This window comes from Strongylocentrotus purpuratus, unplaced genomic scaffold (genome assembly GCF_000002235.5).
Source record: "Strongylocentrotus purpuratus isolate Spur 01 unplaced genomic scaffold, Spur_5.0 spur5_scaffold_1, whole genome shotgun sequence".
In the NCBI taxonomy this organism is placed as follows: domain Eukaryota; kingdom Metazoa; phylum Echinodermata; class Echinoidea; order Camarodonta; family Strongylocentrotidae; genus Strongylocentrotus; species Strongylocentrotus purpuratus.
In genome coordinates, this window is record NW_022145594.1 from 16024660 (window position 1) to 16049922 (window position 25263).

Below are 25263 nucleotides of genomic sequence, written 5' to 3' on the forward strand. Positions count from 1 at the left end.
ATTTTCTATAAAATACTATTGTCGTGATTGTATCGAATTTTATCACACCTCTAAATTAGAGTAAATGAGTGAATGTGTAAATTACACTCCATATTTCAGTAGTAATTATAAGTTAATATTAAGAGAATGCCGCATGTTATGTATTTAGATTGATATTTTTTACATATAATCATAATTTACTCAAAATGTATAGATCGTCTTTTATTCGGTTCCATCAACATATTGTAAGCTATTCTACATTCGATTTTAGAACATACTGCTAATGCAGGTAGACATAATGTGAAAAGGTAGACCCCTAGCATAACACCATGATTTTTTGCAAACGTTGCACAAGTGATTCGTTTGTATTAAAACAGTTTTACGTAAATGTCCATGTTTATCTATGTATGTATACTTATCACTTCAACATCTAAATATATATATTTGCTGGTTTATAACGAACAATAAATATTAACTGATTCAAAAGAATATGCTGTAAATATGGAATTATACCTACTATCGTATGTTATTAGGATTTCTTGCACCGCTTTTGTTACTATAATTTCAATTTGGGTTAAAATCTGTCACATTTACATGAATTTGAAAATCGGACTTAAGCTAAGTAAGCTTAAAGTGTATGATAAATGTATTATAATGATGATGTTTAAATGAAAATTCATATTTCAATAATTGTCGAAGGATATCTGTCAAATATTTCATCTTAAAGCAACTACTAAATAAATGTAGCAAATACATGTAAAATATCACAACCTGCTTAGGTCTAGAATGCATTGTGTATCGATTATATGCTATATTTAATGTGTATGGCACGAATTGCATTTTATTACAACTACTTGCTCTCAAAGTAGATTTAATCTCCTACTCTGGCCTGTAAGTCTAACCGCCTGCAGGATCACATTGAAAGCAACACTGTAAAACGATGACGAACACTATATTTCTATGATTAACACTTTAAAAACGCTGTTAATTATTACATGTATGTATAGAGTGTGTTGTTTCAATAATGTAATATATCGGTCATGTTTTGCACAATCGCAATTTTTTAAACATTGAATGATACATGTTAACTTTCAGTAACAATGGCCTCTTTCAATTCATGTGTATACACATTATATGTACATGTAGTTGTAACCTGTAGCTTTAATATGTAGAATCAAATAAAATTTAAACATATTTTCATGCATAACAGTAGGGCTTGGTAGTTTGAGATTAGATTCAAATATTGAGGGCTTTGTAACATATTTATGTCAAGTTAATAATTATAACTATAATGGCAGATATTATAATTCTCATATAAGCTCATATGTACATGTATGTAAATCAATATAACTACACCATTGCACTATTTCACTCTGAATGAGATAATTTGTAATATAACATTAATAATTGACTTTAGACGAATACAAATAATATGAATGTTTAACAAGTCTTGCATTGTAAATCATGGGAGACCTCAAGGTTGTTTATACATTTAATTGCATTTGTATCTGAGCATATTGAATCCTTAACTAATCACACCATTGTTGCATACTTGTATACAACAATGTAATTAATATTGCTTTTGGAGTATTTCAACTTTACTTCATCACATGAGGATATCCGTCTAGTGGACACTAATTTTATATTGATCAGTTATTATTACAATTTGTATAGTCTGTCTGTATTTCTGTTCATTAATGGTCTATTCCCGAAATATTTTCTGATTCATCGACGAATCAATTATGTTTAAAGCAATCGTTTTATCTTTGCATTGCACTGAGTGCACTGCATGACAGACCTGTGGGAAATATACTCATTGTTATGTATTTCAATAAAAGCTGCACAGATAAAACAATGGTGAGGTTTTAACAGTTTATAGTTACTTGTTACTCTAACAAAACCAGATGGATGAAGAAAGTGTTATTTGATGGCAAAATATATGGGATAATACATTGAACACAAGTGTAAATAAATTCAAAATAAACAGATTATATACAAGCATATATAAAGTGTGTGATGGGCAACCAGACCCACGAGATAGGGATAATTGTAAAAGTTTGAATAATTCAAGTACGAACTGAGAGTTTAAGAGTGCAAACTAGAAATGTGAGAGAATAATATGTGACAGAAAAAGTGTAAAATATTTATGAATGATTTCTAGGAAATAAAGATATTTACATGGAGGGAGTAGGGCTATTTGTGGATGAAGTTTCAATGACAGAATGAACGGAGGACGACAGAGTGAGAGGGTAGAGGGCCTGACATGTACAATTGTATACACAACAGCTAGAGAGATAAAGAACACTATACTAAAAGATAAAGTTGAGGTTCAGCATTTAAGGCAAAGTCATTTCGGAACGACTGATTACAAGGAATGACCAACTAGAAATACTCATTCTAGGTACTAAGTACAAATCCTAGGTTTGTTTAGGTTAATTTTTGTTTTTCTTGTTTGTTGGGGTTGTATTAAGCATCATACATGAAATTAACAAATACAAGAATCATTCATAAAAAGGATTAATATATCTTATTAGAGCCATTTACATAAAGGCTCTGTTCTTTCTAGAGGTCCAGGAAATACCTCTACACCATTTGATATCGATATACATACATATTAATAAAGATGTAGAGGGGGTAGTTTCATATACAAGCGTGTCACGAAACAAATAGGTACTTCTCAATTGGTTTTATTTTTAAATACTAATGTTATTATGAACGTGACCTTAAGGACGTAAAATATACCTCATACTTTATATATAAATATAAAAATATTTACTATATATATATATATATATATATATATATATATGTATAGAAACAGAGCTAATTAATGATGAACGTAAGCCGCATGTGAATCCTCACATTCCATTCCAAAAAATGTGATAGATATTGCGCGGTACACATACGTCATTGTGAAATTGAATCCAGCAAATTATTGACAATTCATTTAAACTCTCAAGCTTAAATTACATAATCAACGGAATTGATTATCATCAATTGAATCATGAAATCATTTTTTCAAAAAGGTTAGAAACCTTGCAAGAAGCAAAAAAAAAATATTGATAAAGATTTGTATTAAAAACGTCTTTGTGGTGAATGAGAAAAACAATGGATAAATAAATCTGAAGTTGTAATCCCAGTCGGAAAAGTCATGTCTCACTAAAATCCCCATGATGATTAATTTTTTTCATATAACGTAGTGTATCTAAGCAAATCCTGATATGTATTTAAAATTGAAAAGCAGCTATACATTGTGATTTAGAATGAAATGACTAAATTACAAGCATTATGGGAAATCATTCAATACATAAAGAAGGGGGAAAGAACGGGGCCTGACTCCGTGATGGGAAATGAGTATCTAAGCGTCGTTTTTTGCTAATCATCTTATTCTCTATCGGTGTATCACAGGCACGACAGTATTATGGACATATTAAAGCAAATGAGCAAACAAAATTACTTCTGGCGAGCCGCGGGGTTCCAAATTGAAGAAACCATAGTCGTTCCAATAGCCTTTGACTTTATAATATATAGGCAAAATTAATAGCATTTTATGGAATTTACAAGAGGTAAAGAGTGTTTATGACCTTTTACAAATTACCCGAAAGTCCTCATGTTATTCTTACATGCAAATTATGTGTAAACATATGGCCAATAAAGGTTTCCTTGTGAAATATTTTACTTTTCTAAGCGTTTTAAATGTTAACCCATCAATTTAAATGATGAGTAAAATAACATGTATACAAAGTGTGTACATCTTACCTACTCCATCCAGGAAACTTCGTCCATGTCTGAATCGTGTATTTATAAATCTTTTTATTTAACCACACTATTTTATATCTACATCGTCTATTTCATTTTCGGGATGAAATGAACAAAACTAATATATATTTCCAGTTGTACTGTTTATTTCCACGAAGTAAAAACTTCGGGCTTGAGGATGCCTAGCGAAGTCATCAACATATTACAAGTAGTAATGAAGAAATGAACAATAAAAAACCGCTAGCAACGGCCAGGAAAGGACAAAGGACATCAGAAACGAGTGATTTTTCTTCAATAAGAATGACGTTTTGTATCTGTATCGCAATATATCTTTGCATTGCATTCCTTACTTCAATAAGAGGTAAGTTAATAATATTATTATGATAATAAGACACAGAGTAGCTAAAAATGGTATAAGACTATAGAAAGCACGCATTTTGAAAATGTTGTTGTATGTAAAGGGGAAAAATCTAGAAGTTACGGGAACAGGTTAATCTTCTTTGTAACAACAGCTAAATACAAAACATTCCGCAGATAACAAATAACATTCATATAAAAAGCCAGAATATGGTTTAAATTGATAAGATAACCATTAAAAAAAGTAGTGCTCGTTTGGACGGACCAATCGTACTGTCAACAATTAAAATATTTCCTTTAAATAATATTTTTGATAAAAGATTTGCGTTATTATCTTCTCTATTCAGCCATGGAACTAAACACTCTAAAGGCTTTTTAATTATAATCAGGATAACAATTAAATAGAAATACTTTAATGTTTTGTAAAATTTGATAGAAGAGCTGTTGCTGTTAGATTTAGATACAGAAAGAATATATGGTGTGTACTAAATGTATAAGCTTTGACTGTAAAAAAGGAAAAAGAGTTGTTTTACACAAAGATGTTCAACTAGATAAAATTAATTGAGCACAAAGACGATTTACTTATATTTTGAGGTGATTGGAACTGTGTAAAAGATCCTCAGTTTAATACCCGAGGCTGGTCACAGGTATACAAACCAATTAAGTGGTTATAAACATCCAAAATAAATTCAAACTGATTGACGTATGGCGGAAAATGAACCCGCAAGGAAAGCAATTTACATTGCGACAATTATCGTTAGGAATATATTCTACACTCAAGTATTGGCTTATTTCATCGTCACTGTATTGTAATGTTCACACTATCGATATTAGACCTGCCACCAAATGTAATCTATGTGCTCTATCATTATGATTGAAAACAGATAATGTTTAAAAGGGGGAAGGTCTTTGGAAGTTTATTAACTCATTGATATGTGACATTGAATATAAGAACAACATTTTAAAAAAATCAAACAAGCTGTAGCGTCTAACCATAATCGAATAAATGCAAGAACTAAATGGGATATGTTTGTGTTTAAACAAACGAGAATCTGCCATGAAGTTTTTTAAACAGAGGCGGAAGAAAAACACAATTGTACACGAATATGTATAATGAATATACAGAAGTATGCATAAAAGTTGATAATAAAGAAGATAACGACAGAATGGTAGAAATAAAGAAAGAGATTGAAAAACGGCACACAAATTTATGTAAAGGTGCATTTATTAGATCTCGAGAACGATGGGTGGAACTGGTTCAAAAGAAAAACAAGTACTTTCTTAATTTAGAAAACAAAATGGAAAAGGAAAGGAATCGGATTGTATTACAACAAAAAAAGTGAAAATATTCACTGGAAACGAAATATTCTATATGGAGAAATAACTAAATATTATACGGAATTGTATTCTAAGCGGAAGCTTTGTTATGTATGTGACCGATCACAGAGCAAGAATGTTTGGATGCGTTAGATTCAAAGAGAAATAAAAAGTCTTCAGGCAGTGATGATCTTAATGCAGTTTGTTATAAATGTTTTGGGATTACTTGAAATATATACTGATTGACAGTTTTAATACAGGATTTTCGAGAAAAAAAAATTGTCTGAAAGCCAGAATCAAGCTGTTATTATATTACTGCATAACATGGGAGACAAGCGTTTAGTAGAAAACTAGAGACCGACCTCATTGTTAAACATTGACTACACGATCCTTGCAAAAACGCGTTGTAAACGTTAGCATAATGTAAAATAAATTTGAGTCCCTCCGGATCAGCCGGGATACTTTAAAGAACGTTTTCAAAAGAGTTTTTGATAACATTTGTTATGATTTCCTATTTTTGTTATGAGATAGATTTATGTTCAAAGAAACGGTAAAACGTAGGGTCAAAACAGTCTACAGTAAGCAGTAGGCAGGGTCACTAAGAACAGTTGGGTCTCTATGGATTTCAGAATAGAACACGTGTAAGACAAGGTTGTCCGCTATCGGTTCTTGTCTTTATACTGGTTGCCGAAGTTAAGGCTAGGAGAATGAAGCAAAATACCGACATATTAAAAAGAAATTTGTATTTCTTTGACAAATCTACCATCCAAATATATAAATTAGCAGATGACACGGTGATTCTTGTTAACTCTATAGAAGCTGGAAACATTGCCATAACAGAGGTGACAAATTTGGTGTCTTAGCAGGGCCAAACTGAATTTAATGAAATTCCACAAAAGATTGTTGTCAATCTATACAGATTAATTTAAAGCTTTCTTTAGGGATCACAAAAGGAAAAAGTAGAACGAGCGTTTGTTACTCGTGCTGCAGAGAGGTGGGGTTAGAACATGGCAGATATCCAAACCAAATGTCAATCATTGCAATCGTTGCAAAATGTATGAAAAGAGGTAAGTCGCAATATAATTTTTTTTTCTTCAGATATTGGATCAGATTTATTCAAGACAAACAATTAGTTTTGAAAATAACCTGCTCAATCAAAGGGTTGCGAGCGCTGTGTTGAGATGGAGTTCAACAGCTTCGAAGATACTATGCTGGGCTGTGATGCAGGTGTTATCTGCATAGATGGAGTTGCGAGTGTTCTCTGTTGAACGGATGTCAGCAGTGTAGATGTTGTAGAGTGTTGGCGCCAGGATGCCACCCTGGGGGAGACCATTTTTCTGTTTCCGTCATCTGCTCTTGTGCCCATCAAGTTCGACAAAGAAGCGTCTGTTCTGCATCATCTTCTGGATGAATCTGGTGAGTTAGAGGTCATAGTGATGTCATAAAGTGTTGTATGTAGCCTTTGGTAATTGACAGTGTCATATTATTGATGCCTCATTTTCATACAATTTGATGATCCAACAATTATGTATAAGAAGTTTGGAAACCAAAACAACGAATATATCCGACTTCAATCTAAGAGTGTTAATTGTTAAGTAAAACACGTGAATCTACAACAACTCATAAGAATATTCGAAAGGCTTTATAATATATTCGTTTATTTATAATAATAAAATGTTACGACATATGCAAACAACGAAATGGCTTTTAGCTATAATAATTACAATAATAATAATATATACTAATAAAGCGCACTTTCTAATAACTTACTCAAGGCGCTTTACAAAACAAAATGCACGAAATAAACAAATCTTTCTCCAGAATTTGAACAACATAATGTCATTAGTAACTCTGAGTAAATAAAACCGTTTTAATATGTATTAATGTTCATGTGTGTGTGTGTGGGGGGGGGGGGGGGTCCGAATAATGTATTCGACATTTCTCACATACCCCTTTCTCTCCGAAAAATAAAAATAACTAATGTTTTATACTACAAGACATGTATTTTGTTTCGTGTTTGTTTGAATTATTTTGTTTGCAGCCCAATGGCTTAATTGCATCGGGTTTACAAAGTAACGACACAACAACAACACATCTTACATAACTATACATACATTAGAGCCATAATTAGCATAGCACACCAACTTATGCCAAGAATGTGTTCAGTAAAGTAACAAATATTCCTTCCCATTCCTACCCCACCCGATTCATAGTTCTTCGTTAGTGTATTCACTCTTTAAGTTCAGAAATAGTAGGAAATATATAATTGCTCCCTGCTATTGTTTCTAATTTGAACTTTTAAATCAACTGACTGAAAAACACGATAAGTGTTGGTATCATACACGCTAAGTATTGATCGCTACATTGACATCAAAAGCCTATGGAAAACTTGTACAACGAATATTGTTTTCATACCTTCCAATTTGAAGTAATTTGGTCACAATGACTGAAGAGAATAGCGCCCCTATTGTTTAAATATTTATAACCTTTGTATTGCCATTTCAAATTAATGGTTTGTTGAAGTTTATGAAACTGTATCGATATTAGAAGGACATAGACAAATTGCTAGCATCCATCATGATATTTGATTCACTTTCAATACAGGAGCGGCATACCAACAACGAATCCTCCAATATATGGTAAATCTCTTCAAAGACATCGCCTTGCTCTCTTCATACTGGTTGCTCTCTTTTATCAGGGAATCTCTGCCTTATCCTTGCTTTCATAATCATAGGTGCATTATTGGATAGAGTTGTAAATTAGCACTTCTTTGATTGGCAAGATACAATGACTTAATGATGATGGTGATTTGTGCAGAAGTTCTTCTTTTTATCGCCGTTATCATCTCCAAATCTGGTAAGATTTGTTTATGATTTTTAATCCGCTTTATTTCTTCACTTTCTTGATGTATACGATATAAAGATATAGATTCACAGAAATGTTTAATCGGTTCGATGTTATAACAATTCTGGTTGTTGGCAAAAAGCCTGCTCGTAAAACTATTAGACGAAGTTGCCAACTCTCATCTTTATCGCGAGAACGGCAAAAAGAAAAAGGGGAAGGCGATATAGGATGATGCCTGGATCATCTATAACACGCCCCTCCTCACCGGTAAATTCGCATTTTGTTTTCTGAAAACGACCGATGCCCCACCCCCCCCCCCCCCACCATCTTTCCCGTGTCCCTTCAATTAATTACTTGCGCCACCCCTCTGTATTTCATGCATGCTATTAGCAATTTACCAAGTATATTTCCGTTGGAATATTGTTCATTTAACCCATGCAGGATACCATGCATTTGAAGTGTCTATTCAGACAGGCGATTCTCTTCCAGTCATCGGGGAAGATTTCACACTGGTCTGTACCTTCACACCGGAAACAAGGAATCGGCGGCTAATTTGGACCAACGGTAACAACGTCACGGTAGCCTCTCATTCTTGTGACACGTATTCGGCCTGTACATGGGCTACAGTTCTTGACCGATCCAAGTTTAGCTTAATGGCAGACACAACCAGCGGAAATTTAACATTAATAAAACTTGACAGAAATGATAGTGACATTTACCAGTGCAGAGTAAGCAGTAAATACGGGGTAGAGACTAAAGGATCAGCTAACAAGCAAGTGACAGCATTACCACAAGGTATATAATACATTCAATAATATATTTGTAAAGCGCTTAGAGACATTTGTATTAAGCGCTATATAAAAATTAAATATTATTAAATATTATTATTATATTGAATTTTACACAGCAAACAACAAGGATAATGTGCGTTAAAATCATGAATATGGGTGTACTTTTGAATCAAATTTAATCCAAACCTTTCTTTGCCTTTATAAATTAAGTGAAACTTACTATGGAAGCTTTAAAAGAAATGGAAGTTTCGCATTTTGAACATACTATTAAACGAACAATTGATTAGCTTCCTACATGCCTATCATCATTTTACTAAACGTCCTGTTAACACCGCCAACATTACAGTTTCTAAAATATTAAGGGGTCGCTAGTTGATATCGTACAGTGAGGGGACTAGGATTATGTACAGTTTTTAAAATATTGAGGGTTCGCTAATTGATATCGTATATATTGTCTCAATAATTATATTCGGACACAACTTCAACAACTTATTAACGTAAACAACGAGTAAAACTATTGCTTTAATAGGAACATTGTTAATGATACGTGATCTCCAATGTCTAACTTTGAAGTGGTTATATTTTTGAATCAGAATGGAGAAGTACGATTCGAAGTGTCCTTCATTTATTATGAACTTTTCCCCTTCTGTCGCCAGTTCCGCCCTATATGATCATTATTTCTGATGAGAGATCGAGCCGTCAGTACTACAACAACGCAAGTATAACAGTAAATGCTGGAGAGACGTATGACTTCACATGTGCAGCAGACTGGGCAAGGCCTCCTGCTGTACTGGAATGGCGTACACCAGATGATGTAACTGTGGTTTTTAAGAATCAGTCTGATGTCGTACAAGGCAACGGCTATGTCTCTCAGAAGACTGTTACGATTACGCCATCTAGGAATGTTCAAGGACAGATTCTGCGCTGTGTGGCATCACATCCACAGCTACAAACTAATCTTCAACGTACAGTTCACCTGAATGTTCAGGGTAATCAAAAGTGTCAAGTAGAGAGTACAATCTCGTTATTTTGTTGTTGTACCGATGTTATCAAAGCTGAGTCAATATCTTGTTCTTGTTAGTATTTATGTAATGCTCTACTCAGATATCAGAATTTGAACAGTTTGTGGCCAAAATCTCAACGATTAATACCGATACAAGGCATTTTAGCTGCTGAATAAAAAGTCGTATTTTGCACGCTGCTCCGAATATGAAACCGGAGCGGGCAATATTTGCCATATTGCCCTCTTCCGGGTTTTCCCCGTAAACCACTGTACTAAATCAGAGGGCAATATCCTGCCATATTCCACTCCTCATACGCGCATTATTGTGTTGGCGTTAACGTGTACGCGCGGTAACAATCATTGTTACGTCACAATTACATACCTCACTGAATAACCTGAAATCAGATGAACCGGCAAACAGACGTGAGTAAAAATCATGCTTGATACCAAAGTTGTATATTATTTGTAAACAAATTCTGTGTATAGTTAATAATAATCATATTGACAGGGCTTCTTTCGGGGTACATCATAAATATTGATCGCGCTGCGACCATATTGCCCTTGTCTTCGACTCGGGGCAATATCACCTTAGCTTGGTCAATATTTCTGATATACCCATCAAGCCCAGTCAATATAATATAAATATTTGCGAATATTTTTTCAGAAAATTAATATTTTCTCTTCACGTTTATTCATATAATTCATGAGTAAAGTCGTACAAAGAAAATATATATCTTTCCTTGACACATAATTGATGTTTCTTACATGATTTTGTATGTGATTTTTTTTCTTCTCACTCTCTCTATCTCTCATGAAGTTTTGCCCTCTAGCATCCTGCTTTTTTCATCTGGAGAAAGCGAAGAATACGGACAAGGATCAACATTTATTTATATTCAAGAAGATTCATTGACTTCAATCACTTGTAAAAGTATGGGATCACTACCAGCAGTTATACCTTCATGGAGACCTGGCCACAACAAAAGTCTTCCCAGTAACATAAGTCATTTGACGTATCGCAGTGCTTTAGATCAAAGTTTGTTTGACTCCGAAAGTACCATCAAGATACATCCAGAAAGGAAACATCACGGAATGTACCTTTGGTGCTATGCATCTCTGGGAGACTTTTTTGATATACGGGGAACTAGATTGATGGTTTATGGTGAGTTTAGGTTCTTCAATATGAAGGGGGCTTATATTGGCTGAACTTGATTGAAATTGTGTTGTACTGAAAGTCCCATTACTTATAAATAAATCAAAAGAGGTAGCGTTTTTTAAATCAATATCTACCCCCATAACGAAATCAACATTTTAATTTTAAATATTTGACGTCACCTGGGGCGGGAAAGAGAAATCCGAACGTATATCACTTTGAAACTGGGGTGGTCTCCTTTCTGTACAACTAAATATTACGTATAAGAGATTCTATATTTTACCAAATGACATTTTGACACTCAAATGGTTTGCCCAAACTTATTTATTATATGTATGTTTAAAGGCCCACCAGATGATGTCAAATTATCTACCCTCGATGATGTACACAACGGTATAGAAACCAAAGTAAGCTGCATAGCTGTTAATGGATACCCTGCTCCGATCATCTATTGGTTCATCGGATCTAGAAATGTGACACAAGATTCGTCTCTAAAGACGTCAAAGAATGTAGATGATAGGTATGATGCGGAAAGCACCCTTTCCCTAATACCAAAGAGGATTGATCATGGGAAGTCTCTTCTCTGCCAGGCTGTTTATCCTTCGAGACCCTCCATGCGGTCAATGAATGATAGCATGGTCCTGAACGTATCATGTGAGTATTAACTTCTCATACAAATATATTGGTAAGGATATTACAATACTGTTTTTTGTTTACGTCTTTTTCAATGATCCTCAAGTTTTTGTTATTTTGTTTTCTTTTTAATTCTACACAATTGTATTTCTACTTGTATCGAAATGCTTCACTCGCGCCCTATGGGCTGGCGTTTTCCCATCTAAAACCAGAATATATATGGATAACGACCTGTAGAAGTAATAGGCTATAATGTCAATTATTTCTATTTTCCTACAAACAATGTATTCCCACCCTTTTCTTTTGTTTCATTTTCTATCACCTCATTTAAACACTGATTTTCAATATTTTGCTTCAATCTAGATAACCCAGTTATGTCCATTTCTTCTCGGTGGCTTACATCAAATAAAGAACGTACTGGGTTCGTGTTGACATGTACTTCCGACGCCAATCCTCCTGCTTTTATCTTCCAGTGGCTCTGTAACGGCACAAGGTTTTTTAACGGCACTCGTAATATATCACTCTCCGAGACTTTAGCCGAAGGTAAAACGCTGACTTACAGTGTAATGGAGATTCGAAATCATCTGTTCGAAGATCCATGTGAATACAAATGCATTGCGCTTTCAGTCAATGGCTTTGGTAGTGCAGTCTTCAACTCAACTTTTGTTCGTAAGTAGAACTGTCTTTTTCCCTTTGTTTAGTGTAGCTATTTACTTGTGTCCTGTCCATCTGATGTTTTTGTTTTCATTTCATTAAATGGTGCTTGCTTCCAAATGGAAAACAGTCAACTTATTATCATCATCAACTTTAGGTGGCGCTGTAAAGCGCTACTGTGGTCTTCACGAGAGCACGCCATGCAACTCTTTTACCTGCCATTTGTACCTATCATTCGTTGTCCAAACACTTTCTTGATATCATCAGTCCAATATATTGGTGGACGACCTCTACCCCGTTTTCCTTCGACTGCTCCTTGCAGTATTTGCTTCTCACCACCTTCAGATCTCCTAACAATGTGCCCAAAATAGTTTAGTTTTCTTTCCGTGATAAGTCATCTTATATCCATTAAAAAACCGTCTTCTATTTTTCATTAATGATTAAGGGCTTGTAACTGAAGAAACGAGACCCTGCTAATTTTCAATTTAAATATTACCACTGATTATTATCTTAATGCAGTTATTCCGGAATCACCTTCCTGGCTTATCGTCGACCAAAACCAAACGACATCTTCAACTCTCTTCGTTATCTGGCAACTTGGATTCAACGTCACGTTACGCTACAATCTGCTTAATGGAAAGTTCAAAGTAAATACTACAATATTTCATTGGATGACTGATAATATCAATCAATCTCATTAGTGCCAAAAGTGCCGACTAAAGTAAGATTCTAAAAAACCCTTCACAGACCTGAATTGCTTTCATTTTCTTAGCGCAAGAAAGAATTTATTGAGCGTGTCAACCATTAATCTTTGTGACTACTCAATCTGCCAATGAAAACTGATATTGCTTCCTCCTCACTTTTTATCGTCAGATATTCTAGAAAATTGCATGCTGGTTCATGATACAAACGTCCCCAGTGTGAACTCACATGGAGAGACAATCTATGAATGACAATATGAATTATTGTCTTCAAACATTTATCTTTCTTGGATTCATCGTATCTAAAACGTATGAGATGGGCGTGTCTACTCGTAATTGGAATCCAGAAGTCCTTCCAGTCGTTTACACACCACCATCAATGCCTCGGCTACTGTCGTGGCAGGACGAGGACGGTAATATCCTGGCAACAGAAGAGTAGGATGTAAAAACGTGCAAAATGTTAAAGATTTATTCGAATTCAGTTTCAGGGCAGATATTTTCAGTGGATACTAAACCATTATGAAGTTAACTATTCTATGTATTTGTAACATTTAATTGTTTACATAACAATTAAATGTTACAAATACATAGAATACAAAAATGCAAATTAAATACCAGATAATAATCAGGGTGCATAGACTACTGTGGGCCAAATAATTTTTTAAAAATAGAACAAATAAAACACATACTTCATAATTGCATGGAAAAAAGTTGTTGCATTTGTGATCGATAAAATAGGTGCATCAATCCTACCATTATATCTATCCTCTTCTTCCTTTTCTCTCCTCCTTCTCTCTCCTTCTCTCACTCTCTCTCTCTCTCTCTCTCTCTCTCTCCCTCGCCCTTTGTATTTGTCTCTCTCTGTGTCTAGCATGGGGGTTGTTGGTAGATATATCAATAATTTAGTATTAATAATATTAATAATAGCTCGCTTTTCAAAGTCACAATTATTTAGAGTGAGATCAAAAGGGAATATTATCATAATTAATAATAACGATTGAGTATTAGAATATATTAAAACAAAACGTTTTGCAAAGTTATAATTCGTAAAGTGGTCAATAAACGATCAGATTTTCAGCAAAGCTTGAATGGAGTGAAATGTTGTACATATTGTATTATTATCGAAGACTGTATAATAATGTATTTAACAATAAGTTAGTGACAGATATGGCGACATAAACGCAGTAAATCGAGGATAATGGGTTATTGCTGGGAGACATTTGTTTACCTAAGTTTATTTCACGACAGATCTATAATATCATTAATGAAACTAATAACTAAATATTTCAAAACAAGAGTTGAGACTATTGTATCCTTCTCAAAATCAATGTTTCCTCATTCGAAGTAATTAAGGGAATTTTTCTAATTTTACTCTAAATTTTCATTTCACGCTCCGAATGGTGTAGGGAAGAGCACTTCTTTATTTGCGCTCCAAAATTTGTGCAAAAAAACTCCGGAATAGGTTTAAACCTTTCGCAATGATCGGGAATGTAACAAATGACCACAAAGCGGAAGAGGCAAGAGGCAAACATGTGATGAAAGTTTGAGGGTGGGCAGTCTAAATGTTGTTATCATTGTTTGTTATTGGATATTGTATTCATTTATTTATTTAAAGTTTTATTTTAGCATGGTTGTCTCTTAAAAAAAAAATCGTTCAAAATTAAGGGGGATATATTGACGCAGAGTAAAGAGAGAGTGGGAGAGAAAGAGACAGAAATAGAGAGAGAGAGACAGGGAGGTTGGGGGGGGGGGAGGACAGTAATTGACTACGAGGTCATTAAAGAAAAAATGAGTACGCTAAATTGGATGTCCTAGAAGAGTGTACAAGTAGGGTTCAAAAGACATGGAAAATGGGAGAGGGGTAGAAAAAGGGAGCGGAAGAGAAGGAAACTGAAAATGAGAGAATGAGAGAGGGAGGGACAGAGAGAAAAGAGACCATTTATACCTGTACTGATATACAGTGGCGTAATGAGCAAAAACGTTTGGGGGGGCTGGCAAAAAAAAAAATCCGCATCACCCCACTCTAACATGCAGGCCCCGCTGAACGTTTTTCAAAGTGGGGTCTAGGGGCAAAGCCCCATCGGGGGGGGGGGTCAGGGGGCGGAGCCCCCGAAGCTCAATGGGTATGGGCACCAGTGGTGGATCCAGGAGTTTCTTACGGGGGTGGCATGGGGTGAAATATATGTAAAACCTGATGAAGCGACAGAGCGAGGCTTTAGCGGCGAGGGGAACGCCCAAGCGGGAGGGGGTTTTGACCCCCTCCCGGAGTAGGAAGCATTTGCAATTTTAGAACCACATTAGACGCCTTTTCAGGCACTTCCTGGAGTAATATGACAGAAAATTGCTTTCTCCTACCCCCTCCAAGAGTAGGAATCTTTTACAATGTGAGAACCACATTTTGCGCAATAATAGTCCACCGGCACTTCCTGGAAATGAGACGTTGTATTAGGTTCGTTGCCGCACAATGCACAAAGACGGTGGTCCGGTACCAGTTGTACTAAAAATTATATCGAGTGTATAAACTGTGTTGTTATGAGGGGCGTTGCTAGATCTTTTTCAGTGGGGGAGGGGGGAGAGGCCACCGATTATCTTCAAATATATTAATGCCAATGTCCCAATGTCTACAAATTTAACCCTGTGAACCCGGGGCCAGGAACTAAGTTATTTTTTCAGTTTTCCCCCTCCCGCGCGCGGAAGGTTTGATACTTCATTAAATTATTAGAAAAAGAATACGATCCGTTGTACCGTTCTAGACTTTTTATTCTTGTTTCGCCCCTCCCGCGCGAAGCGCGGAAGCTATGACGTTTCATTTATTTATTAGAGAAAGAAGACGATTCATTGTACCGTTCTCGACTCTTAATCCTTGCCTGAATTCATTTTCGCCCATCCCGCGCTTAGCGCGGAAGCTTTTACGTTTCATTAAATTATTAGAGAAAGAGGTCGATTCGTTGTACTGTTTTCGACTTACAATCCTTGTCCGAATTCAGTGTCCTCCCACCCGCGCAAAGCGCGGAAGCTTTGACATTTCATTAGATTATTAGAAAAAGAAGACGATTCTTTAAATGATTTTTTTACTCTTAATCTTTGTCTGAATTCAGTTTCCCCCACTCCCCCCCCCCCCCCTCCCGCGCGAAGCGCGGAAGCTTTCGGTGTTTCATTAAATTATAAGAGAATGAAGACGATTTGTAGTACTGATTTCTACTCTTAAAGGTAATACAAAGTTTTGGTATGGGGTCATGAATTTAGTTCAAATGAACATATTCGACGCATATGCGGTCTTACAATATTCAGTGATCGTTGTCGCTGTTGAAATCGAATCTAAAGTTATGAAATTGTAAATAAGAAACTCTTCGTGTTGTCTAGCTCCCTCTCAAGGTCAAGTTGTAAATTAAGCTATAAAACAATGTTTCTTGACTAAAATCTGCCGATTAATTGTTCCCGTTCGGAAATTATATATCACCACTACATATTTTGAGATTAGCATGGTCGCAGCTACCATTGTATGGCCGTAGGCGCTATTTGAAATGTATCAATATTTACCGGGAGCACCGGTAAATTTTTATATTAAATTTTTCTCGAAAGCAGTAGTAGTTTAGGGGCTAAATTTTCTAGTGCTTATAAAACATCCACAGGGGCATCCAAATATATCAAAATTGTGAAGAATCGCTATCCACCCAATTTTCAATATTTCCCAAAACTTTGTATAACCTTTAATCCTTGCTTTCACATTTCATTAAATTATTTGGAAAAAATACGATGCGTTTCCTTAAATTTTTACTCTTAATCCTTGTCTGAATAGAGTTTCCCTGTCCCGCGCGTAGCGCGGAAGCTTTGTAGTGTCATTAAATTATTAGGGAAAGAAGACGATTCGTTGTATTGTTTTCGACACTTAATCCTTGTCTGAATTCAGTTTTCGCCCTCCCGCGCCAAGCGCGAGAGCTTTGAAGTTTAATTAAATTATTAGAGAAAAAAGACAATTCGTTGTACTGATTACTACTCACTTTGTCTGAATTCAGTTTCCCTCCCTCCCGCGCGATGCGCGGAAGCTTTGACGTTTCATTAAATTATCAGAGAAATTGTCTGAATTAATTTTTTCTTTTCTAAAAATTCACAGTTGTAGGGAGAAAAAAAAATTGCCGGCCGACCGACATTAAACATCTCACCGACTTCAAACTTCTAAATTGATATAGTACACGAGCTAGATAGAGCAAGAATACCGACACAGCGGACCCGACACAGCAACATAATTATCTATGCGCCTTGCCCCTTCGACGTGGCGACTCCACCCAAAATTCCCTTTGCTCTCTTACTCCCACCCATCTTCTCTTAGGCTCTTAATACCACCCTCTCCCTAGTAGTTTTGTGTGTTGCGAAAATATATTTTTTCCCTATTTTTTTCCTATTTTTTCCCTATTTTCTGGAAATGCAGACTATTTTTTCCCTATTTCCTTCAAGAAAATAGGAAAAAAATAGGGCTATTTTTTTCCTATTTTCAAGTACAAACTATTTTTTCCCTATTTTTTTCACCTATATTTTTTTTCAGACTATTTTTTTCCTATTTCCTATAAAAAAACAGGAAAAAAATAGTCCTATTTTTTTCCTATTTTCAAGTACAAACTATTTTTTCCCTATTTTTTTCACCTATATTTTTTTTCAGACTATTTTTTTCCTATTTCCTATAAGAAAACAGGAAAAAAATAGTCCTATTTTTTTCCTATTTTCAAGCACAAACAATTTTTCCCCCATTTTTTTTACCTTCAACTTTTGTGGACTATTTTATTCCTATTTTTTTTAAAGAAAATAGGAAAAAAATAGTTCTATTTTTTCCTATTCTCGAGTACCAAACTATTTTTTCCCTATTTGTTCACCTTCATCTTTTTCAGACTATTTTTTGCCTATTTTCTCCAAAAAAATATGAAAAAAATAGGACTATTTTTTCCCTATTTTTTCATCTTAATCTTTTTCAGACTATTTTTTCCCTATTTTTTCACCTTAATCTTTTTCAGACAATTTTTTCCCTATTTTTTCACCTTTATCTTTTTCAGACTTCTTTTTACCTATTTGCGAGTACTATTTTCTTTCTATTTTTTGCACTTAAATTTTTTATGACATGATACAAATTTGTAAACTATTTTTTGTCTATTTTCTAAACTTGCATATTTTCATTGTTTATGACTGGCATCCTATTCAAAAAGCCCGCTTCTCCTGCCATTATCTCTGTTGTTCATTTTGCGACTTATTGGTGGTTTTTAGCTGTGGGGTCACATATTGAATAGTGAGCTCAAAGATGACCATAAATAAACAATGTGTAAAAAGAAAATGTACGAAATTTCAATTTTGTTCCTTTATTAATATTCTTGATTTTATTTACAAACTATAGTAGTGACTAGTGCACTCAAAGATAACCATACATAAACCATGTGTAAAAAGAAAATGTACACATAGAAATTTCAACCAAAAAAAATCTCCTTTATTAATAGAAAAAAAAGCATTCGATCGAGATATTCCCGTTCTATGTGTGTGCAAAGTTTCAACGTAGAGGACAGTACGCAAGTACGTAATTTGAAAATTACCCGTTATTTTCTTTCCCCACTGGCACTGCTGTACGCATCGGACTTTTGCTGATTTTCGTTCATCAAACGTCTCCAAATCACACCAAAATGTCTTCCAGCAATTATTCTAGCGATGAAATTTCATCAAGAGATAGTGACTCCTCATACTCCGATGCCTCCTTATCCCATTTTAGTGATTCTTCACAAGAAAATGAGCCCGACAAATGTTCAAAATATTACTAGTCCCACTCGTAGAGAAATGAGTTTGTTGTCGAATGACGGAACATCGACGAGCGGAACTGGCCCCAGAAAACAGCTGAAAAGGTACGTTTATTTCTGAAACTTAATTATATTATGATATATATATTTTTATTGTGTCTGTTGTTGAATATAATGCTACTTCATAGACATAGTAGGCCTATAGAATGTTATTTTACGTATCAATATTCCCATGTAATGTTGAGGTTGTAACTTAGCATGCTTAGACTACAAAACTTCTGAGTGAAGTGTACGTACTACGTAGGCCTAGTGAATCTCCAAGTGCAGTGTAGTGTCTGTTAGTGAATGAGTGAATGTAAACGTGATTACAATAAATCCACGTAGAAATTTTGTACCATTACTACGTCTGTCAATTATATTGCCTTGCATGATATAATGTTTTGATGTGGTTTTAGGCTAAATTGTATCTCAAATTATTTTTCTAGGAATCGAAAAACACAACCTGCTAAAGCACCACGCAAGAAGAAGAGCAAGTCTTCCAAGTCCGAGAGTGCATGTGTCTGCGAGGTATGTCCTTACTAAGTAGAAATCTAAATCTATTGTTGATAATTTTTTTGGGTTTATTTAGTAATCTATTTCATGTTTGTTAGTTAAGATCTGACATCAAAATATTAGAGTAGTTTACCTCATCATTATGCTAGAACAATAATTTGAAGGTGGCACAATTTCTACCTAGATCTACATTATTTTTCTCTTTCCTTTTTATTTTTTTCTTCAACAAATTGTTCCTTTACTATTTTCTTTTCTGTGTTTTATGTTTTATTTTATGTATGTTCACCCAATATATCTAAGAATAAAATAACTCTAATTTATTGCCTACCTAAGTGGTTTACATTTCATGCACCTTGACAGCTCTTTGATGACTCTGTTGTTTCACTATCCGTTCGTCGTCAGCCTGGCATCTTTTTTGCTATCATACTTTTGTACACACATGTTCTGTGCCTTTGAATTTTTCATTATGAAATACATAAATACTTGCATGTTCATAAATGTACCAATGCATGATTATTCTAACCCCTAACTCACATTTCATTTATATCTTTACAGATCCATTGAAACTAATCAAGCTACAATGTACATGTAACGTACAACCACCATTCGATGCCTGTGAACAGCATGACCAACATCTGTATCCTTTACATTAGTATTTGTTTCCATTTTATTATGTAATTCTTATGTCTAATCATTGAGATTCATAGGCAAGTACAACATGTATGTGTACACAATGAGTGCCTGCATATTGTGAAGATAAAGGACCATAAGACCATTACTTATGATACATGGTAATGATGGTAGGCCTATACTTTGTAAAACTATTTGAAAATAGTAGCATGTAAGTCTGTCATTTTCTTGTTTATATATATCTCAATGACATGACATGTCATTGATTTTGTAGTAAGTGTTTCTAGATTATGATGATTGTATTAAGATTTTGACAGTTCAATTGAGATTGAGAAAATTATGTAACATGTCAACTGTACTATAGGGCATGCATGCATTGTTGAAAAATCTGTTTTATGATTTATTTTATTTTGTTATCTTTGTAAATAACGAGGGAAAAAAAATTATTTGTCATGATTTTCTTGAGGTTTGAAAATGTGATTACATTATTAAGAGCACTTTGCAATTAAATTGTAATAAAAGAGACAGAAAACAACACTCTCATGTCCAGAATACTGCTTTATTTGGTTACTAGTGAGGGAGAGAGCTTGTGATCGCCTGGCATATCCACATCGGCTCAGTAATAGTCCTGAAACTCACCTGAATACTTTATTTGAACAAAAATAGAAAGCTTACATTCTAGGTGGATGATATTTTTTTAAGGCGGAGGCATATAGGAGACGCAGTCGCATTTGTCTTGTTTTTTTTTTACAGTATAATCATAGCAAACCATGAACAACTCTATTACTACAACATGTACACTACAGTACTTAACCAAAGATTGTAAATATCAGTTAAGTTCTTTTATTTATTTGCTTATATGAACACACATACTATACTAAACTCATGTCATTGTGTTTACCTCTCGAAAATAAAGTACATGTATTTTATTTGACACATTCCCTTTTATTATTTTTGTTTGTTACAGTCCACTGCCATTATAACGAGGTGCTCGGGACCAAGCCAATTTCCTTGTTAAAATGAAATCATGCTATACTCAAGTTACTGAACACATTGGTTTGTTTAAAATTGGGACTGATGAGAATTGCCTGATAATAAAATCTTGGTGTATCCATGTTCGTTATAATAGGAGTGGACTGTATAACATTTTCCATATACCCATTGACTATTTTAAATGTTCTACTGAATGGATTGGACTGAAAGGATGAAGTGAATTTGGCAAACTGAGTAGGTGCATCGATGCAGAGAAAAGAGCTGTAGGAGTAGGGTGACTATTCTACAGTGGAAACTTTTGACAATGAGGTCATGTGCAACCAAGAAATCTTAACCCCCAAAAGCTGTTAAATTACCTTGTCATTTCAGGTATAAAAAATTAACTGATCTCTTTATATCAAGTTTGCACTGTATGATTTAATTGAATGTACAGAGTCGTTGACTGGATGTGTGAGATGGTAGTGCTTGAGAAATCCATGAAAGTAAAGGATGAGTGATCCCCCCCCCCCCCTATTTCCTGACTATTTTTTTCTGATTTCCTCACTTATTCACTATTTTTTTCATATTTCCTTACTATTTTTTTCCTATTTTCTTACTTTTTTTCCCTATTTTCTTACTATTTTTTTCCTATTTTCTTACTATTTGTTTTCCTATTTCCTTACTATTTTTTTCCTATTTTCTTACTATTTTCCCTATTTTCTTACTATTTTTTTCCTATTTTCTTACTATTTTTTCCTATTTTCTTACTATTTTTCCCTATTTTCTTACTATTTTTTTCCTATTTTCTTACTATTTTTTTTTCCTATTTCCTTACTATTTTTTTCCTATTTTCCCCTATTTTCCCCTATTTTCCCCTATTTTCCCCTATTTTCTTACTATTTTTTTCCTATTTTCTTACTATTTTTTTCCTATTTCCTCACTATTTTTTTCCTATTTCCTCACTATTTTTCACTGTCCACTAGCACCTAGTTATCACTATTTTTTTACTATTTTCTTCACCATTTTCTACACTATTTTTTCCCTATTTTTTTCCTATTTTCAGGTCTGAAAAATAGGAAAAAAATAGGAAAAAAATAGAAAAAATTGTTTCAAACCTATTTTTTTCCTATTTCCAAAACTATTTTTTCCCTATTTTTTCCTTTAAAAAAAATAGGGAAAAAATAGAAAAAAAATATATTTTCGGGACTATTTTTCCCCTATTTTTCCCCTATTTTTTCCCTATTTTTTTACGACTGGGGCTCTCTCTCTCTCTCTCTCCTCTCTTTCGTTTGTCTTGTTTTGTTTTGTTTGTTTTCTTATGTTTCCTTTTTCTCCTTTTTTTTCTTTCTCCTTTTTTTTTTCTTTCTCCTTTTCTTTCTTTTCTTTCTTTTCCTTTCTTTCCTCTCCTTCCTCTTTTTTTTCTCCTTCTTTCTTCTCTTCTCTTTCTTTACTTGGTCATGGTTCAATTTTATTTGGGGGGGGGGGGCTGGCGCCCCCCCCCCCCCAAGCCCCCCCACCAGTACGCCAGTGCTGATATAGTAATTCTATACGCGGTAATGTCTCCGAATAGCATAACAACATTTATACAAAAGTTGATTTAAAATAGTTGAGTAGTGGGGATAGTCTCTGTTTGGCCTTTAATATATTTCATTGCTTCGAACCTGAGTACTGAAAAGTTCGGATACACCCGTTTCTTCAAGGGAGGCAGTGGGGTTTTGATCGTGTGTGTACTGGGGTTTAGTGAAACGTTGGCATAAATACTGGGGGCCATTCCATCGACACATTTGTGAACGTCGCTCAATCTATGAGTGTATGTTTTTTCCACTGTAAGGCCTATATAATTACGGTATAATGGTTTTTGAATGTGCTCCCATGATCATTATTGTGAACCTATTATGAAGTTTTACCAGACAACATCACTTATATCGAAATAGGGCATTATGAGGAAGGTACATAGTAAATCAAATTTGATTTAATTTTCTTCGGAACTGACTTGGCCATGAAGTCAACATGGTACCTATGAGACATATTGCATCTAAAAGGACAACTAAGCATTTCAATTTGTTTGACTATTATTTCACTGAAACGCAATGAGATTTGGTATCGTATGGACTATATATTAACAGCTAAAATTACATCAAAAGCCTATGGACAACTTTTCGTTAGTGTCTTTAAGCTTTCTAGTCTAGAAATGGTGGGAAATGAAATACGTTGCTTCCTGTGTTTGAGGAACTTTTCAATATTAGGTGAATGAAAGCACGAATAAGTTAAGGAATTTATACTTACCGTACAATAACAATAGCAATAACATCAAAAACCTAAGGCAAAACTTCTGAAATGAACGTCCTTTTGATACATTCCAATTGGAAGTCATGTTGTCACAATGTCTGAAGAGAAAGAGCGCCCTCTTGTTCACACATTTACAGCAAGCCTACTGTCATTTCAAATTGATGGATTAGTGAAGCTTGTAAGACTGAATCAGTTTCGGAAGCAGACAGTAAAATTCGTTTCACTTATAACAATATAAATCACTAACGACTCCTTCAAAGTATGGTCTAGTTCTAAAGCATTTACTCATTTGGTACTGTCTGCTCACGTTCATAATCATCACTAATGTTATATAAAAGCTCGTCAAATAAAATTTCGAATGGCAAGATTCGATTTCCAAATAATGATGGCGATTTGTGCAAATGTTCTTCTTTTTCTCGCAGTTATCATCTCCAAATCTGGTAAGTTTTCATTCATGATAAAATTTGTTCGTACTTACCCCAGTTGGAGAATTAGAGAGATGTAACAATTGTATAATGTCAATACACAAACCGATAGTCGTTGAAATCATGTTTTCCAAATGTTGTCACTCGTAATCCGTAATTATTTCGTTTTTATCTTGATGTTATGATGGGAGTAAATAGATAGTTAGTAAAATTATCAAATAACAATAATTGTATAGCAATGGCAACAAACCTGGTCGTAAAGAAAACTAACAGAAGAATTGTAGCGACTCCCATCTTTGTCGTGCATCACGTTTACACTGATCGTTTACTATGCCAAGCACATATTGATTAAGAGTTAAATAATACACTGGTAACATTGGGCCATTGTCTTTTATCGTTAATGCATGTAGCGCGGTATGTATTTGATCCGTGACGTAGCTATAGGGATCGGTACTGGAGGCAACACCGCATCAAGTGGCGAGAAACAATCACAAGAAAGACAAAGTGAGAACAAAGAGGAATGACAAGAAAAGAATACGACTAGAGCATCTCCCACACCCTCCTCGTAATCAATAAATTCGCATTTCATTTTTTGAATACGACCAGTGCCTCCTTCCTTCCCCGTTATTCCAGTGCCTCTTCAATGGGTGGACTTGTGCTACCCCAATGCGTGCTATTATCAAAATACCAGGTACATTTTCCTTGGAATATGTTTTATTTCACCCATACAGGATACCATGCATTTAAAGTGTCTATTCAGACATTCAATTCTCTTCCAGTCATCGGGGAAGACTTCACACTAGTCTGTACTTTCACACCGCAATCAAGAAATCGGCGGCTAATTTGGGCTAAGAGTAATAACATCGTTGTTGCCTCTCACTCTTGTCTGCCGCAAAGTGATTGTAAGAAGGTTACCGATCCTGACCCATCGAAGTTCAGCTTCATGGCAGACACTAGCAGCGGAAATTTAACATTAAAACAACTTGACATAAATGATTGGGACAACTACCAGTGCACAGTGAGCAGTACATTTGGGGTCGAGGATCCAGGATCAAATAGCTTGCAAGTGACACCAATGCCACCAGGTGTACTATTCATTATAATGAATTAACACAGCAAAAGTCAAAAATAACATGAGGCTAATGCATGATAATGGGTGTACTTCTGATTAAATTATAAATCAAACTTCTCTTGTCCTGTGTTTTACATAAATATTACTTTTGGAAGCTTAAATACAAACGGAAGACTTACATTTTTCACAAGATATTAGACGGGCAAGTGATTAGCTGGATACATACCAAAAAGTCAAATAATATTATTATTTTACGAAGTGCTCTGAAAATATTGTCCAAACGACAACTTTAAAAGCTTAATAACTTAAAAAGTGCGTCTAAACATTGCGTCGAAAGGAACAATGTCAAAAGAACGGGAAACTG

The 25263-nt window shown here is 34.7% G+C and overlaps 1 long non-coding RNA gene across 1 annotated transcript; it reads left to right on the forward strand.

Moving 5' to 3' along the window:
• The first annotated feature begins 18284 nt into the window (after positions 1–18284).
• Positions 18285–21264, forward strand: LOC115920941. The gene is made up of 3 exons (XR_004062624.1): positions 18285–19064; positions 19445–19526; positions 20067–21264. It is a non-coding gene; the product is annotated as an uncharacterized LOC115920941 (long non-coding RNA).
• Positions 21265–25263: the final 3999 nt, after the last annotated feature.